The sequence below is a fragment of the Silene latifolia genome, chromosome 4, assembly GCF_048544455.1.
Source record: "Silene latifolia isolate original U9 population chromosome 4, ASM4854445v1, whole genome shotgun sequence".
In the NCBI taxonomy this organism is placed as follows: Eukaryota; Viridiplantae; Streptophyta; class Magnoliopsida; order Caryophyllales; family Caryophyllaceae; genus Silene; species Silene latifolia.
The window spans coordinates 32431254-32450168 of record NC_133529.1 but is presented as its reverse complement, the minus strand read 5'-3'; positions in this window follow the sequence as shown (position 1 = coordinate 32450168).

The window sequence follows — 18915 nt, the reverse complement described above, 5'->3', positions numbered from 1 at the left end:
TACCCTAATTTGTGGGTTTATAATTGACGGCCATTGAATTAGGTTAAAATTATTCATTGTTTTTGTACCCTAATTTTTGGGTTTATAATTGCTGGCCATAACAAAATACAACGAAAACGACATTTATTGACTACAAAATAATTATATGTTGAGTTTATCGATCCGATACTTAAGAGGGGGAGGGGGTGAATTAAGTACCATTTTTAAAATTTGTAAACTTCTAAAGCTAAAATAGCGTTCTCGTTCGATACTGAAACAGTACACATGCGAATTGAACAGTCTCGGTGACTGTTCAAACAAACGAATTGTGCTGTACTGTTTTGGTCGTATGCGTGAAACAAGAACTCTACAATTAAGCGATAAATAAAACAAATAAAGAGAAAGGGCACGAGACAAAAGATTTTTAACGTGGTCCGACCTACTTTCTAAAGGTCTACGTCCACCCTCTCACTTATTAATATTTTCTTTATAACCAAACTCGATTACAAAGAAAACCCCCACGATCAACCTCGATCAAGCGACTCGAGTACAACCCGTACCCCAAAAGCACTATCTCACAAAAAGAAGATTACAACACAATTTGTCTCCTTATATGGTTCAACAATCGGAATGATGGAGAACAAAATATCCTTATGAGTATAAGAACTTGTGTACTCAAGAACGATCTTAAAACACGCCTTAAAAAGAATTTTGCAAACACAAAATTAATGCTTGAAAACGATTTGCAAAAATAAAACTTGAAGTCCACGGTTTTGACAGAAATCAAACTAATGCTCTCAAAATTCAAAGTGTATTTTTCGTGACTCCGGCAACAATAATATTCCTCCCTTATATAATTGTTAAAAGTTGACCAAATCAAATCCTCTTAGTTAGGTAACCAAATATTACAAAATAAAATCTTTATCTTTATCTTGTACGTAATATTTAGTTGCCTACTAAACACAAATTCCTCACCAAACCAAAAGATATATTTTAGCACCAAAAGAGGAAATTTCCAACAAGTTATTTTTTGTCAAAAACATATGATAAAATTATATTTCGAAATCTCTTTATCAAATATAATAAGCCGTGATTTATTAGACCGATCAAAAGGAGTAAACACAGGTTTTATACTCTTACACTTTACTAGACACTCATCCAAGACTTGAAACACTGCTTCAACCGTCTTCCGAACACGAGTGACCGCCTTATGTACCTGTCATGACACATCTAGCAAACCTCATAAGTTAATAGGGAATAGGGAATGTAAAGATGAAGGACTTGTCATCATCAACATAATAAGTGCAACAAATTCCCCCTTTGATGATGGCAAGTCCCTTTAAAAATGTTCCCCTTCAACATAAGAATGCTTCAATCATTATTAAGACAAACATATCAAGACAAACATAAATAGAAAGAGGAAACATTAAGATCAGTACATAAACTAAACCAATGTTCACGGAACAAGAGAAGATCATAGTCAAAAGTCTAATAGTAAATAGCTAACTTAGTAAGCTAACATCCACAAACCTTTCCCTCTCTTGACATCATCAAAGGAGAGAGACGATCAAAATGTGTCAGCGCATATTACCATGGTCAAGGAGGCATTAATGCAACTACCGTACACAATCAAAATAGACATCATCATAGCAAGTACCGACCATTAGAGAGAGTATTAAACGTACAGTCTTAGCATAAAGAAGCACAGGCAAAATAAAAGGGTGATGTCAGAGCAAATCAAGGTGGAGGGGGAGACGAGCGATAATACGCTCGAGAAGGTTAGGTAGAGCCTAGAGTGGGGTAAGCACAGGTTTGATAAGCTCGACGTCGTCCGCTATTGTCCCCTAGCGACCAACCACGATGTCATAAAGAGCCCTCAACTGTGACGTGACACCTCGAAGACTACTAGAACTTGAACCCGCCCCTGCATAGCCATCTCCACTCAACCCAACCAGCTTATCATCAACAATGCAAAGATGCATTTGACCCAACAACCCATCGGTCATACAGTCCTTCATAGAAACACAATATCCATCGGTAGGTAACACTTTCTTATGCCACATGATATGTGTCAGCCACATACCATACGGAAGTTCTCTTTTCGTCTGAGCCCCACGCTTTGACTTCCTCTTAGAGACGGCCATAACACCCTTATGCAATTCAGCTGCAACTTCCTTTATGTGAAAAAACATTATAGAAGCCACATTCACAGGTCTCCCCGTCATTAGACAAAACAGGAGCAACAAATCGGGGATAGAGCAATAACCGCGAGAGTACGTGCGAGGTATTATAGTGCGACGAATACAGTTAAACAGAAACTGATGTGGTCCATTCAAACGACCAGGGCAATACGAGTGTTCACAGTAGCATATGGATCAAAGTATCGCAAAACAACCAAAGAACCAAGTCCTTCTATTGGAGGCCAACCATTCGGATCAGCCAATTCAAGACCCGTATTTGGAATATTAAACATTTTGGCGACCTCTTCAGTACTCACCATAAATGGCTTCCCATTGACCACCGCAGACAGAAAATCACCAGATGTACGGACAATAATAGACTGATAAAATTGAAGAATTTCAGGAACAAAAACCACAGTATGAACAGAAAACATACCAACCCAGTTTTGAGCTTTAAGTATTTCCATGAAAAAAGAAAAAGCTTTCTCATATTGTAACCAATGTTGCGGATAATAGCGACCCAGAAGAATTGGGTGCTCACATAGTTGAATGCATCGCTGTACTGCCGTCTCTGACAACCCCAAGCCTTTGAGAATATCAATAACTCGGTCTTTGTCAATCGAGGTACAAAGCGTAGCGGATACATTATGGATGTCATCATCATCATCTGAATCATCTTTGGTCCGCTTGCGTTTTAAAGATCGACCCTTTGCTTTTATTTCACTTTTGGAATTAATCACTGCATCATCAAAGATATCGTCCCAATATTCATCACAAATATCCTCTTCCTCCATTAATTTCTCCTTCCCTTTACCCAACACAACCGGAGCTTCTTCTCGGTTTTCGCACTCCGTGGGTTCATTTATCGTAACCTCTTTGCTCACCCCTTTTTGAGTTCTTGCAGCTCTCTTGAATACCGGTTTGTTATTCCTCGGATCCAGTGGAGCAGTTGATGGCTCTTTGACTTCCGTGACGGGCTGCTCAAGTTCAATTGCATGTAAGATTTTCGAGCGGGTGGATACGGTGGAGGGTGAAGAAAAGGGTTTTGATGTTCGGGTTTTTGATTTGGGAACGGTGTTGACGGGTATGGTGGTTGTTTCTGGTGAAGGTGTGGTGTTGGGTTTGATTGGGGTTTCGGGTATGTCGGAGGCAGGGGATTTGTCGGTGAGTGTAGCTTTGGATCTGGTGGTGGTGGTGTTTTTGTAGGTAGTCGTTGTTTTAGTGGTGGTGGATTGGGTTTTCTTCTTGACCATGGTTGCCGTCGAAGATAGTTAGGATTTTTTGGTTGATTTGGGGTCAATTTGAGGAGAGAGACGGGTAGATGAAGATTTTTGATATATTAGGTGAGGTTTTATGAGGAGGGACGGTTGGAGGTAATATAGGTAAGGTTTGATTAAGGCGAGAGGAGACGGATTTATTTTGCCATAGAATATATGCATAAGATATGGAGATTAACATCCCACAATAGTCAACTCACTACTAATCTATATAAGACAAACAAAACGACTAGAGTAAGCAGATTGCACCTCAACCTCAAAGATATGGGACAAATTACCAACACGTAATAACGACCTCTCCAAATTAGTCAATTATTGGGGGGTTTCAATTTTAGGACGTACGTTACTATGAGCTACTATACAAGAGACCCAATTCTAATTGGATTTTCACAAATTGTTCTATGGCCAAAGGTTTAATAAAAATATCGGACAACTGATCTTCAGTTTTACAAAATTTTAAGCATATGTTCCCTTTTTCTACATGATCACGGAGAAAATGATGACGAATGTCAGTATGTTTTGTCCTGGAATGTTGAACAGGAATTTTTGAAGTATTAATTTTTTTTTTGGGGAAAGTGTAAAGCTTTTCATTAAGATCAAAAACTCCTTACAACCATACTTTTTTAAGGTGTGACACAATCTGACCCACCTTAGGTACTTCTAATGACTCGCAGCCATTCCAGGACTCGATCATTTCTACATTTAATTTTACAATTCAACAAATGAGTCTTCACATCTTGTTTAATATGAGCAACTAAGATATCAGGCCTGAAAACAAATTGCTCCTGCCAACTCTTGTTTCTAGCCAACCACAAATGATAAACCAGTGATGACAGGATCATTCCAAGTATCTTCTTCTGACATAAGCTCCTACTTCTCAATTTTGTCCACCATTGAAAACAATTTTGGTCTGGAAGCTGAACAGAGCACCAGTCAGATATCAAGCTGCTGCACTTGTAGCTGTAAGCACATAAGAAGAAAAGATGATTATGATCTTCAGGTACCAGACCACATAGATAACAACAGTTTGTTTGAGTAATGTGCATCGTTGTCAATCTGTCCTGAGTAAGAAGATGGTTTTGAGCAGCAAGCCAACAAATGAAACCATTCTTAGGCAAAATCCAATTGTTCAATGACCACGGGTACCATGGCACAGTAGAAGTTGCAGCCAGTAACCACTCATACCCCATCTTGATAGAGTAAACATTGTTCTGATTCCAAATACAGTCTTTCATAATGTTCTTAGTCTGGCAGATTTTTCTCCAAGCCCAGTTGGAATTGGCAGATGGAGTATAATCTTTCCAAACTCTTCCTTTTATATAAATGGCATGCACCCATTTCACCCACAAATGGCATGCACCTTATTTTGAAATATTAATTACGCTAGTGTTATCATAAAGAATATGAACACAATTAATGATCATACCGTAATCCCGCAACTGTTGTCTTACCCATAAGATTTGAGAACAACATTGAGCAGCAGCAGGATATTCAGTCTCGGCAGTAAATAGAGCAACCGTGTTTTGTTTCTTGGAAGCCGAAGAGATAAGACACAGTCCTACAAAAGTAGCAATACCAGAGGTACTCTTTCTCTCAACTGAGCAACCTGCATAATCTGCATCTGAATACTCCGTGAGAGTGAAATTGCATTCCATAGGATACCATAGATATAAGTCCCGAGTTCCAATCAAATATCGAAGAATACGCTTTACAGCTGTTAAATGTGATTCTTTAGGATTTGACTGAAATCGGGCACACAAACACACAATATAAAGAATATCTAGATGACTAGCAGTAAGATATAAGAGTGAACCTGTGGACGCGGGCCCACGGGGGCGCTTGGGAAACAAGCGTTTGCATTTGTGGAGTCGCCACCAATTTATTGTGGAAAATTGGAAACCGTTCGAATACCTCGTGTCATGTCAAGACACAAAGTAATGACATGAACACCAAGAACTCGTTACCCTTAGCATTCTATGTCTAGAATGACTCTCGTGGATGCCAATGAACACGGATGTTCACAGAGATCTGGAGTAAGGGGTGAGGGTACGTATTAGGAAGCTCTTTTGATCGAACACCTAATCCCGCCCGCCTCGATAGCGGCCTATACTAATGATTAGGGAAATTATCTATACTCGATATGTTGTCGATTTATATGCATGTAATGCAACATCTATTAGATTAATCCTAGCATGTGAGAATTAATACTAAGTCGGTAAACACGTAATTTAGCATACAATTAATGTCGCGGTAGGATTTAGAATTAATTATATGTGAAGGCATACAAGCAATACAGTAAATGAAATACAATAATAATACAATAAAGGAAAATTACAATAATTACATTGGATTAATGATTTATGTCGAAAATACTTTTAAAACAGATGATTTGAGAAAGAATAAATAAATGAATTAACGGACAGAAATTAGGGTGATAATACGAATAATAGTTAATTAAATACGTAAACTAAACTAGGTCAAAGCAGAAACGGGAGTTCAGAAATAGAAATCAACCAGGAACAGGCGCAGCAGAGCTGCGTCCCTTGGAAGAGGCACAGCAGTTGCTGAGTCCGTTCCTTGGCTCAGTTCTGGCTGTGAAGCCGGAATTGCAAATCGTTAACGTTCGTTGGTGATTTTAATGATCGATTATGAATAATTGACTCAGATGAAAGTGATTAGCATATTATTTACATGTGAATGAGGTCATAAAAACGATAAAACATGAATAAAAACTAAATAGAACGAATTAATTAGGTTTATAAGATTATTAATTACAAATTAACAAACTAATTAAATTAATTAGGCTAAACAGATTTATAATGATGGATTAATGATGGTGACGGTAAATAACAGATACAAATATATCAACGACGAATTCCAGAGATTCAATATGGGTAAATCGAATCTCTAAAACCCGAATTGACTTAATGACGAAAACCCGCAAATATGGATTATAAGGGATTTAGGTCGGGATTTTGAAAGATGAATTAATTAATAATGATTAATGAATTACAGGTCAAAATTATCATACTTAAATTGTTATGTTAATGAAACAACGAACAATTGATAACAAAGCGAAAAACAAAAGGACGAACAAAAGACGAAGGAAGAAGAAAGGAAGCAGGAACTGCGGCAGCCTCACGAAGAGGCGCAGCAGGTACTGCGTCCCTTCGAAGAGGCGCAGCAGTTGCTGCGTTCTTTCTCGACGGTTGTCTTATGCTAATCCGTAAAAAGGGTTTTTAAACAAGGTTTTACAAATCGGTTTTAAGAATACTTTCGACATAAATCTTACAACTGTGATTACAAAAATAAATAACAATAATAAAATAGGGATTTACACCCTCAGACTTACATGTTTGACGAAACGAGATGAACTAAGTTAACGTTTAGTGATGCTCGACTCGAATGTAGGCGAAAGTGCCCTCGTAAGAGGAAAACGAACAAGATTGATTAAAGTTGATTATGGTGGAGTTGGTCAAATTGGTAGGTCATGCAAAACGAGGCTGGTACTCAGAAAGATCCGAGCTTACGTGGTCGAAAGTTCAAGAACGTAGACGCCAAAAAGTAAGAACGTGGTCTAGAATGCAAAGGGAGAAGAGAAGGGCGGACACTCGCGTGAGAAATATGTGAGACCGAAGGTCTCTATTTATACTAATCACACGGAGGAAATAGGGTTTTCGGAGAAACTTTGGAAGTGAATCTCGAAAAGATATGAAAAAGATACGAAAAATACGCAGAAAAGGACTTGGGAAGAGGCGCAGCAGGCACTGCGTCTCTTGGAAGAGGCACAACACTTGCTGCGTTCTTTCCCAAGTGGTTTCCTCCTGCGGAAGAAAGATTTCCATGTTTTGGTTATGGAATAACGGATTAATCTTGTTTTCCTTAATATCTTGTGTGAATATTACGGGAAATACTTTACCAAAGATTAAAAGATTGCAAAATATGGAATAGAAATATCCTAACATTCCAAACATTCGACTCGGTTTTAGAAAATGAAGACGGTTTTTGACCCGGACTCCAAAGGTACTCTAATTATCGCCCGAACGACCGTATCGGCACGTAGATGATAATTAAGAGGTAGACATAAGTGTTTGAGCGATCACCGACGATAAACTTACGAATCACAAATCGTTCCGCGTACCAAACATGCGGCCCAATCATCACCGGGTGGTTTGCGGGAGGTGCGAAAATGAGGTATCTCTGAGCCCCCACTTTGACTGAGGCTTGGACAAGGCGAAAGTCAAAGTATAGCCATCAGGTCAATCGAAGATTACAACCTGACGACTATGGCGATGCGAGGCGGCTCAAGGGGTCTGAACCAAGGACCTGTCGTCGGGAACATTTTAGAGTCTGTCGACTATCGGGGAGGGTCGGTTAAAGTCCATTAGACTACGTAAGGAGGCTCGCCAGCCATAAGAAGAGACCATACCTGAAATTCGTTGAAACTCCAGGGGAAACAAAACGCGATATTGGGAGGAGGCAGCAGGACGTAGTCAGGAGCTGCTGGGAGAAATCTGCTTGTGGTCGGCTTCAAACAAACTTCGGAAGAGCTTGGGGTCGATGTTGATCTCTATGTCTCGAGAGGGAATATCTATCCGTGAACTCTCGCTGGGGGAACGTAATCGGGAACTGATCTCCATGTCTCGAGAGGGAATGTCTATCCGTGTACCCTCGCTGGGGGAACATAATCGAGAACTGTTCTCCATGTCTCGAGAGGGAATGTCTATTCGTGTACTCTCGCTGGGGGAACATAATAAAGGCGTGTCGAAACACCTGTCAAAGAAGAACCGCTCGTTGTAGCAAGCTAGGTTTTGGCGAAAATAGGGCAACAGTTTGCTGTTGGCTTGGGAATACGGATCCGGGCGAAGAATATATGTCAAACGGACCAAATATGTGATACAACATCGAGGAAGAGGCGCACCAAAGATGGGCCCACAAAAATAACGAACTTATAACGAATCTTAGAAAATTCCTATGGAGGGAAACTGAGGAAGAGGCGCAACAAGAGCTGCATCCCTTGGAAGAGGCGCAACACCTGCTGCTTTTTTTTCTTGGCGTGTCAATCCTGCGTAAAAACCCGATGAAACATAGGGGTTTGTTTCATTATTTTCGAAATATAATTCTTTAATTTCTCTCTCAAATTCCAACCATTTACGTCAAAATTTGATCCAAAAGCTTGCATTTGCCATGACTAATCGAGGTATGTGTATTAATCTTGCATTTTTGATCAAATGGGACTGACAAAATTAGGGTTTTCGACCCTAATTAGTCGAAAATTTGGGGCTTTTCCCCCAAATGATTTTGCCTTTCAAAATTGACCTTATAAATGGCTAATTGGTAATATAAGGATCATAACCATGTATTTGTTTCGAATTTTCATCGAGTTTTGAGCATTCGAGTGAAATTGAGACGGTTTCACAGCTAAACCGTAAATCGCTTCGAAAATAGCCTTAGTATTGCCCATTTGTGACGAAACTTGTTATTTGGAATCCTTGTATGATGGATAAACTTCCTACCATCTCGGAATTTTGATTGGTGACGGCTTTTTCAGGACACTTCCTAGGGCATAATCGCCGTTATAACGAAATGCTGTCAAAATTCCGACTCGAACCCATGACTATGATTAAACTTAGGCTTGACTTGACCCAAATTACCACATGAGTGGTCGGGTTTGTGAGAAAAAAGGCCAAAGGTGGCGAGAAAAGATCGATTTCGGAGCTCCGAAAACTCGAAAATCCCCTGATTAAGGCTTGTCGTCACTTGACGCGGCCTACATTCACTTTAATTTTGCAGGCGACGAGGCTTCTACATTCGGGAAGGATCCCATGGATGTGGACACTGCTCTTGACCCTTCTCAGATGCTTGAGGAGGCGTTGGAGGAGGCTTTCACTGCTGCGGCGACGGCTGCTGAGGACGAGGTCCTCGAGGAGGAGGTTGTTGAGGAGGAGGAGGCCCCGAGACAGGCCAACATTGGACGGGGTGGTCACCAGCTGAGGGGAGCACCTGCGTGGACTGAGACCTGGGACAATAGGCACCTGCTTTGGGCTGCGGAGGGTCACCTGTCCTACAGGACGGTGAAGAGCTTAGTAAATCGAATTCACCACTCTTCATTCATATTCTTCCATTTCTATTTGTCATAGATTTTCTTCTTCATCTGAGCTAAAGATAGCTTTTGTTTCAAATCAACATAGGAGGCCGGGAACATCAGATCGTTCTCGGGCTACACGACGGCGATGGGGTGCTACGAGAGGCTGTCGGCGGAAGAGCGAGCCATGATCGAGCGGGGAGCATTCGGCGCCCTGGTGCATGCTTGGAGGGATATCGCGAGGAGGAAGCTTCGGGCTAACCTCAGTCTCATCCGAGCTTTCTTGGACCGGTTTTGGGACACGACCTCCACGTTTCACATGCCTTTCGGCGAGGTGGGGGTCACGTTAGAGGACTACGGCATGATTTCTGGTCTGCCGTGTGGGGCTGAGGTGGTGGAGTGGCCGGAGAGAGCCATGAGAGTTGACTCGGCTGAGGCTAGGAGGTTGATCGGCTGGAACTTGGCGCCGAAGGCGGCTGCAGTACCTGGTTTGGTGCCTAGTTCTTACGTTCGGACTACTTTGCGGGGAATACCCCGGCGTCAGTGGTGATCGAGGGGAGGGAGACGACTCCTTATCCCTGTACCGCAGAGCGGAGAGTCCGTTTGTGGCTATGGTGGTTTCTGTCTTCGATCTACCTCGGAGACAAGCGAGATAGGCTTTCGACGAAGCTCATTCCCTTTCTTTCTGACCTGAGCTCCCTAGGCCGTTGGGACTGGGTCACTGCTGGTTTTGCGGTCCTCATCCGCTTTATGAGGGCCATGGTTCGTCCGGAGTTGATGGAGAAGGGGACTTCTCCTGCTGCTGTCGGCCCTGGACTGCTGTTGGAGGTATGAACCTTCATTTCATTTCATGAAAGATCATTTCCTTTTTCTGTCAAATCACGAAAGATCGTTTTTGACTATCTTGTTTTACAGGCGTGGGTGTACTCCTACCTTCCGGGCCTCGCGCCCAAGAGGACGGAGCCGGTGGAGAAGGCCTATCCCGTTGTGCGGGATTGGGTGATGTGTCGCACGAGGAGTCGGCGTTCCTTCCACGACGTCTGTCGACGGGAGGTGAACGCTCTTCAGTTGGACGGCGTGAGTACTTCACCTTCGTTTGTTTCTTCATTACTTTTTCAGAACTGATTATAAGAATGACTTATTTTTTGCTTTTCCCAGTGGGTGCCCAGGCCTTGGGTGGAGTACGCTGGCGCTCCTCCCTTTGTGGCTGACGTCCTTCGACCTAGGAGCTCGAGCCGGTTGCTGCTGAGGACGTCGATGGGTCCTGTGTGGTACTTGGGTGAGCGCTTGGCTCGTCAGTGCTCTCAGGACGTCTTGACGGTTCCCATCGATCCTCCTCTGACGATGTTTAGGGAGCCTTCTGAGGCTGAGAGGGAGGCTGACCTGGCTGGCGTTGATGGCGACGCCCTTCTTCTTCCGGGCGAGGACTACTCGGCGTTCCTCTACGGGAGATTGGCGTACTGGCCGGTTGTGGTAAGTGCTTTACCCTCCTTTATTTTTTATTATTTTGGGAACACGATGAATGATCATCGGTTAATGGAAATCATTTGATTTTGCAGGAGGTCAAGGCGGCGGGCATCGAGCCCCCAGAGTACCCCGAGACCCTTGAGTACACTGACGCGACGGGGATGACGACGATCTCCGAGCTGCGCGACTTTGATGCGGCGGTGAGAGATGCTGGCTTGGACGAGTGGCAGCATCTGATTCGGAGGGTGAGTCTCCTAACTTGTATAATTTTGTGTAAGAACACATTTGCTCGAGTTTGTCCAATCGTTAAGAATCTTTTCTTTTGAAATGCAGGTTGCGCCATCCCGGTTAGTGGCTTTATGGAGGGTAGCCAACCGGCTGCGGGCTACTGCCGTTGAGGCACTTGCTGGCGGCCGAGGACGTCAGGTATGAACCTTCCATTTACTTCATTTTTGAATTTTCTAATTTTCCTTATACTTGAAATGATTGACATGAGCTAATTCTTGTTGTTTGCAGAGGGAGCGTGAGCTGGAGCGAGAGCTTGCCCAGTCCCGGGAGGAGACAGCTCGCCTGCTGAGGGAGCTCGAGGTCCGCGACGCCGAGGTTGCTGCTCTCGAGGCGAGAGTTGCTGAGCTAGATGGCGACCATCAGTAGCTTTTTGTTTTCTTTTTTTGTTTGTTTGTGTTTTGTACATTTGTACATTTTTGGGACTTACATTTTTGGACATTCAGACTTTGTTTTGGGGCTCGATCCCCTAGTTTGGTGTACATATCCTCTCTTGGTTGTATATATGATGGCCCGAGTGCCTTTGCTGCTGGGTTGCTTTGTTTGTACCTGCAGGTTAGCTTTGAACAGGTTTGGTAGATGACGGTTTATGCCGTCATGCTGCCGAAATTTACATAAAAATCATATAGAACATACATTTGTACACATGGCCTAAATTAGCGCAAAACAACTTGGAAATGCAAAAAATGCAAAAATTTTGCCGGAAATGACTAGATGGTAGGGAGGGCTACCCCCTAAAAAAGAAAAAAATAGAAACATATAAGTTTGGAAGGTAATGTGGAACGGGAGTGAAATGATTCCCCGAAAAAGAAAATAAAAAAAAGAAATGTATAAGTTTGAAAATGAATAAATTAAATTAAATTGGTGAGATAATTCCCGGAAAAGAAGAAAAAAGAAATGTATAAGTGTGCTAAAATGACGAAAATGTCGATATCGCCTCGAAATGCGTGCCCGTGGAATTAGGAAACACGAAACATGGCAACTTGACGTATTTACCAAAATAATAACCCGTATGAATAGGAAATTATTCGTTGAGGAAATTAGGAAATATCTAGCGCGGAAAATCACAGAAGGAAGGCTGAGGAAGAGGCGCAGCAGGTGCTGCGCCTGTTCCCCAGTGCGCCCGTCCTGACGGATTTTAGGAAACAACTTTTAGTATAAATAGAGACGTCGAGGGAGGTTTTATTCTCATAATTCTTCCGTCTTTTCTTCGTCTTAATACATAAAGCTCCCAAAATAAGCATACATCATGAATACTCTCGAAATTCGTCTAAAAGAATGGACAAATGAGTTCTCTAATGTGGAGAAATATGACATGGGTGCTTATAATTTTGGATCGCTCTTGAGTTTGAAGCTGATCAAGGTAGTCAAAACGTTCCTAGATGCTTGTCTTGATTATTGGGACCCGCATGATCACGTATTTGCCTTCCTTGGAGGCGACATTTGCCCATTTCCCGAAGAAATTGCTGCGATTGGTGGTTGGGACCCGGAAGACTTGCCTGCTATTCCCTCCACTTCTCAGGGGTATAAGAACAAGTTTAGAGACTTGCTTGGGTTGGCAAGAGTTGATGTGGACCGTCTTGTGACTTCTAAAGGAGTGCGAATGTTGGATTTCATCGATCGATTCATTAATAGGGCAGATCCCACTATCTCTTATGTTGCCTGGCGAAGGGCATTCGGGTTTTGCCTTCTACATGTATATGTCCTTCAAGGGTATGTTGATGAGGATTTGAGAGGCGACCCTCGTTACTTGAGCATGATTGAGCAAATGGAGCTGCGCAGGAGCCCAGCTTGCCTGTGCTTAGAAGAGATCCTGTTGGGGTTAGATAACAGGAAAGCCAACCGTGACCTTCCTTATCTGGGAAGTCCCATTATATTGCAGGTAAAAGAATTGTTTGTTTTTTTCGTTTTTTTTATACCCGCTTTTGTTAGGTCTGGCTTATGGAGCGTCTTCGATTGATCGAGCCCCCAGTTAAAGTTCCTGCTTATCATGCTCGCTCAATTGCAATGAGGACCAGGCTCTACATGGTGGACTTCACTCGAGTCTGCAACTATTGGGAGAACAAACTGAAGAGTGAAGATGGCCCCGTAATTAGATGGATCGTACCATGGTGGCATCTCAAATCTGTCACTGGAGTATCTTCCTTGGATCCTACCCGATCTATTCGCGTTCCCGGTTTGGAGTTTATGGTATGCATCTTCCCGGAGAGGTTGATGAGGCAGGTTGGATTGAAACAAATGATTCCAAAGCTTGACACTATCCCGCAGACTGCCGTGGCGCTTACTACTGAGGGTCGAAGAGAATGGGCTCAAAGAAACATGTGGTTCTTGAGTTCTTCTGTTAGTACTCTATGGGTGTCGGATTCTTATCTGCGGTGGAGGAAAGCTACTACTCCGGAGGAGCGTGAGAGATTAAGGAAGCGCGAGCCTGTTGACCACAAGGTTCGCGAGGTGGAAAAGGAGAAGGAGAAGTATCTGACTGAGGGAGAGGAAGAAGCCGGATTTCGAGTTGTCCATCCTTCGAAAAAACCGAAGACTTCTCCTGCCGTCGAGATGGTGGTTGACAAAAATGGCAAAGCAAGACCACGAGAGAGACCGTTGGTGATTAGGTCCGAAGTGGCGCAAGAGCGTCCAACTCGAGGTCGGGACAAGAAATTTGACAAAAATGACAAAGGCAAAGGGAAAATGGAAGAATAGCCTAAGTCTTTATTATTATTATTATTATTATTATTATTATTATTATTATTATTATTATTATTATTATTATTATTATTATTATTATTATTATTATTATTTTAAGAAGAAGTTGGGGTTTTTAGAATCCTAGCCTATTTTATTTTTATTATGTAACGTACTATTATTATTATTAATGAAATGAAATAAAAAGGTTAATCGGTTATGAAACCGTTGTGATTTTCTTTTTATTATTCTTGTCGAATTTCAAATGCAATTGCAAATGTCCTTCTATTTACTTTTTAAAATAATTAAATGGGTTGTATCCCGTGAAGGATTGCCTACGTATTCATTTAGAAAATGAAATCAAACCCTTGTGCGTAGTTCGAGTAAATGTAAAAGAATAATTGTTCTAAGCAATAGCTTGTAATGAACTTAGAAAATAAGCATGAGCTTTACTTACTCCTAAAATGCAATTTAGTTTATTTGATGATATGAGAATGACAAATTGTCAAAATGCAAGAGCAAGATGACATTAGCTTGATCCAGCTTGGCCAGGGGCCGTTTATATCGTGCCACAAGAGCGACACGTGAGGTTACGCGAGGCGCGTTTTTTTTTGCTCCTATTCTAGGCATAGTAACGTTTCAGTTGGTCGAGGTTTGTTGGGTTGGCAAATTCGTTCCCATCTAGGTCTGTGATTCTAACTGCACCCCCTGGAAGTATGGACTTGACTAGAAATGGTCCGGCCCAATTGGGTTTGAATTTTCCTCGTGGATCGACAGGTAAAAGAGCTCTAATTGATTTGAGGACCAAGTCTCCTTCTTTGATGTTCCTTGGCCTAACCCTTTTGTTGAAGGCTCGTTTGATACGTGCTTGGTATGTTTGCACATTATGTAATGCATGTAACCTTCGTTCATCCAGGAGGATGAGTTCTTCATATCTATCCCTCTTCCACTCGGCTTCTGGGATTTGACTTTCGAGTAAAATACGCAAGGATGGTACTTCTAGCTCCACTGGTTGTACAGCCTCCATGCCGTAGGTCAAATAGAAAGGGGTGGCCCCAGTGGGCGTCCTAACAGAAGTACGGTATCCCCATAAAGCAAAGGGTATCTTTCTTGGTCAATCCCTATAGTTGTCAATCATTTTCTTGAGAATCGTGACAACGTTTTTGTTTGCCGCCTTTACCGCGCCATTGGTTTGTGGTCTATATGGCGAGGAGTGGTGATGCTTAATTTTGTACTTGGCTAGCAATTGTTCGATCTCGGCTTGAAATGTGATCCGTTGTCACCGATGATCTCATGTGGGCAACCGTATCGACGAGATAATGTTGGTTTGTATGAACTTTGCCACTTGGCTTGGTAAGACCGGTGTAGGAAGCCGCTTCTACCCACTTGGTGAAATAATCGATTGCTACTAGGATGAAACAGTGACCTCCTGTTCCGGCTGTAGTGATCTTGCCGATGATGTCAATTCCCCAAGCAGAAAATGGCCAGGGAGATGTCATGGTGTAAAGCGATGAAGGAGGGACATGTTGCACATTCCCGAAGATTTGGCAATTATGGCAATGTCTTACATATTTGATGCAATCGGATTCCATCGTGGTCTAATAATACCCCAAACGTGTGATTTTCTTTGCCATCATGGGTCCACTCATGTGAGGGCCACATTTTCCATCATGGACTTCTTCCATCATTTTCCGTGCCTGTGAATGATCAAGACAACGTAGGATTACACCAAGAGGTGTTCTTTTGTATAGTTCTCCTTGCATGAGAATGTATTGGGAAGCTAGAAAGCGGATAGCGCGTTGTCTCCTTTTGTCCATTTCTGGTGGATAGGTGCCATTGAGCTTGAAGTTTAGGATCGCTTGGAACCAAGGTTCCTCTGTGATTTCCTCTTCATTGGTGATTTGGTGCACATAAGCTGGCTCTGATCGTCGTTCGATGCATAAAGGCATTTCTACCATGCTGTCCGACATATTAATCAAAGATGCAAGTTTTGCAAGAGCATCTGCAAATTGATTTTATTCTCGAGGTAGATGTAGGTAGGTTACTTGATCGAAGAAGTGGGCAACTTGGTCTATTCTGGCTTGATAAGGTGCTAAGCTTTCGCTTCGGATTTTCCAAGATCCCGTAATTTGATTGATGATCAAAGATGAATCCCCATGTACTCGAAGATTCTTGATGCCTAAACTTACTGCCGCTTGCAATCCAATGAGACAGGCTTCGTATTCTGTTGCATTATTTGTCACCTCGAAGTCGAGTTTGACAGATATTGGTGTATGCTCGCCTTCAGGAGAAATGAGAAACACTCCTATCCCAAATCCTCTTAAGTTCAATGCTCCATCAAAATAGAGGTCCCAGGAGTCTACATCCGTTTGGAGTATATCCTCATCCGAAAACGACCAGGTGTCTATCGTTTGTGTATCATTGATGGGATTTTCTGCGAAGAATTCGGCAACGGCGCGCCCCTTTATAACTTTCAAAGGTACATACTTGAGATCGAACTCTGAGAGCATCAAAGTCCATCTTGCTAAACGTCCATTGAGAACGGGTTTCTCGAAGAGGTATTTGACAGGATCCATTTTAGAGTATATTTTGACGGAGTAGCTAAGCATGTAGTGGCGTAGCTTCTTCATTGCCCACACAAGAGCGAGGCATGTCTTCTCGAGTGGTATGTATTTGCACTCGTACTCCAAGAACTTCTTACTAAGGTAGTAGATAACTCTTTCTTCTTTTCCTACGGTTTGAGCTAGCATGGCGCCCATGGCCGTTTTAGTTACCGTGAGATATAAACCAAGAGGTTGATCTTGTTGCGGTGGCATGTGCACCGGTGGTTTGGCTAGTATTTGCTTGATTCGGTCGAAAGCCTTCTGACAGTCATCATCCCACATGGTGTGATCTGTTTTCTTTAACTTCTTGAAGATAGGTTCGCAGATCATGGTGAGTTTCGATATGAATCGACTTATGTATTGCACCTTGCCTAGGAATCCTCTAACTTCTTTCTCTGTTTGAGGTTGCGGCATTTCGATTAGAGCTTTGATTTTAGAAGGGTCTATTTCTATACCTCGTTGGCTAACAACGTACCCCAGGAGTTTGGCAGATGTTACTCCGAATGCGCATTTCTGAGGATTGAGTCTCATGTTGTACTTCCGTAGCCTTGAGAAGAATTTGCGAAGGTTCGCAATGCGCCCCTCTCTATCCTTGGACTTGACAATCATGTCATCTACGTATATCTCAACTTCTTTATGCATCATGTCATGTAAGAGTGTAGTTGCGGTGCGTTGGTATGTAGCTCCGGCGTTGATTAATCCAAATGGCATAACCGTGTAGCAATAGGTTCCCCATTGAGTGACGAAGGCGGTCTTATGCATATCTTCCATGGCCATCTTGATCTGGTTATATCCTGCGTATCCATCCATGAAGGATAGTAACGCGTGATCTGCTGTATTATCCACCAATATGTCGATATATGGTAGAGGAAAGTCATCCTTGGGACTCGCTTTGTTTAAGTCTCTAAAGTCAACACAAACACGGATTCTCCCATCCTTTTTGGGTACGGGTACTATGTTAGCTACCCAGTCTGAGTACTCGGAAACTTTGATGAACCCGTCTTTGAATTGTTTATCGACTTCTTCTTTGATCTTAAGAGCCCATTATGTCCTCATTCGACGAAGCTTTTGTTTCACGGGTTTGAAACCTGGTTTGATTGGGATTATATGCTCTGCGATGTCCCTGTCGATCCCGGGCATATCTTTGTAGGACCAAGCAAAGACGTCTTTGAACTCGTGCAGGAGGTCTATGAAACTGGCCCTTTTCGGTGGGGCTCAAGGTCGTCCCTATCCTAAGTTCTTGGGGTTCTAGTTTAGTTCCTACGTTGATGGGTTCAGTATTTTCTATCACTGGTCCCCCTTCCCCTTCTTGTAGTATTTCTTTGGCTATGTAGGGAGGTATTTCGATTGAGTCTGGGTCATCCTCATCGTCATCGTAAACAGAATTGCATTCAAGATAACACGAAGAGTAAGCAGAACCTGATTTATTCATATTAAAATTCGAGAAAAGTTGAAACAAAGAAGCCATCTGATCTGTAGTCAGTGGTGGCAAAGGGACAGCTGTTGGGACATTTCCCGAACTACTGTTGCTATTTGACATTAAGCTAGGAGAAACAAGGGGGGTGGGAATGACGACAAGAGGAGACTCTCTAGGAACTTCTCTAGACTCCGACTCTGACTCCGACTCTGACTCGAATTCATCATCTTATGGTTCTCCTTTGAACATCTCAACTTCTCCAGTGGTTAGCTTGAAGAGTCTTCCTTGATTGTTTGTCCACTTGATAGATTTTCTCCATCCTTTCTGCTGATTGGGGTTGGTTTCTGTGATTAATGCGGTAGGGTTGAAGTGATCGTCTTGAAGTATCATGGTAATGATCTCATCCTGCGCGGCTCTAACAAATCGATCTTCTCCAAATAGTAGACTAATAGCTTGTTCGTCTAGGCAAGGTGCTTGACGAGTCTTGACGGTAGGAACCGTTTCTGGAGGAATGAAGTAGCAATCGTGAAAGATCTCGATTCCGGCTAGCTTCCTTTCGAGATGGTGCCAAGGCTCGAGAAATCCGTGAAAGATATCTTGACTTCCTTCCCTAACGAAGTATCCATTTAGGGTAGGGAGGTAGGGTTGCATTTGGATTCCCACGTTCTTACAGTTTTGAACGTGAGCGAGCATCTCGAGAACTTCCTTTTTAGTGGGTTTGTATCCTAGTCCAAGGGGTATTGTTTTTGAGTTACCCTCTTTGTAGGGTGCAAAGGTGTTTCTTCGGATAGGATTCAAAGACATTCCCGGGAAGTATCCTTGGGTTTTTAGTATGTAATTCACCACTAAGTTAGAGTAGGGATTGAAGTATAAGGGTGCCAACTCACTTTCTATGACATTTATGATATGGAAGCCCCCAAGTTCATGTACTGGATCTGCAAGG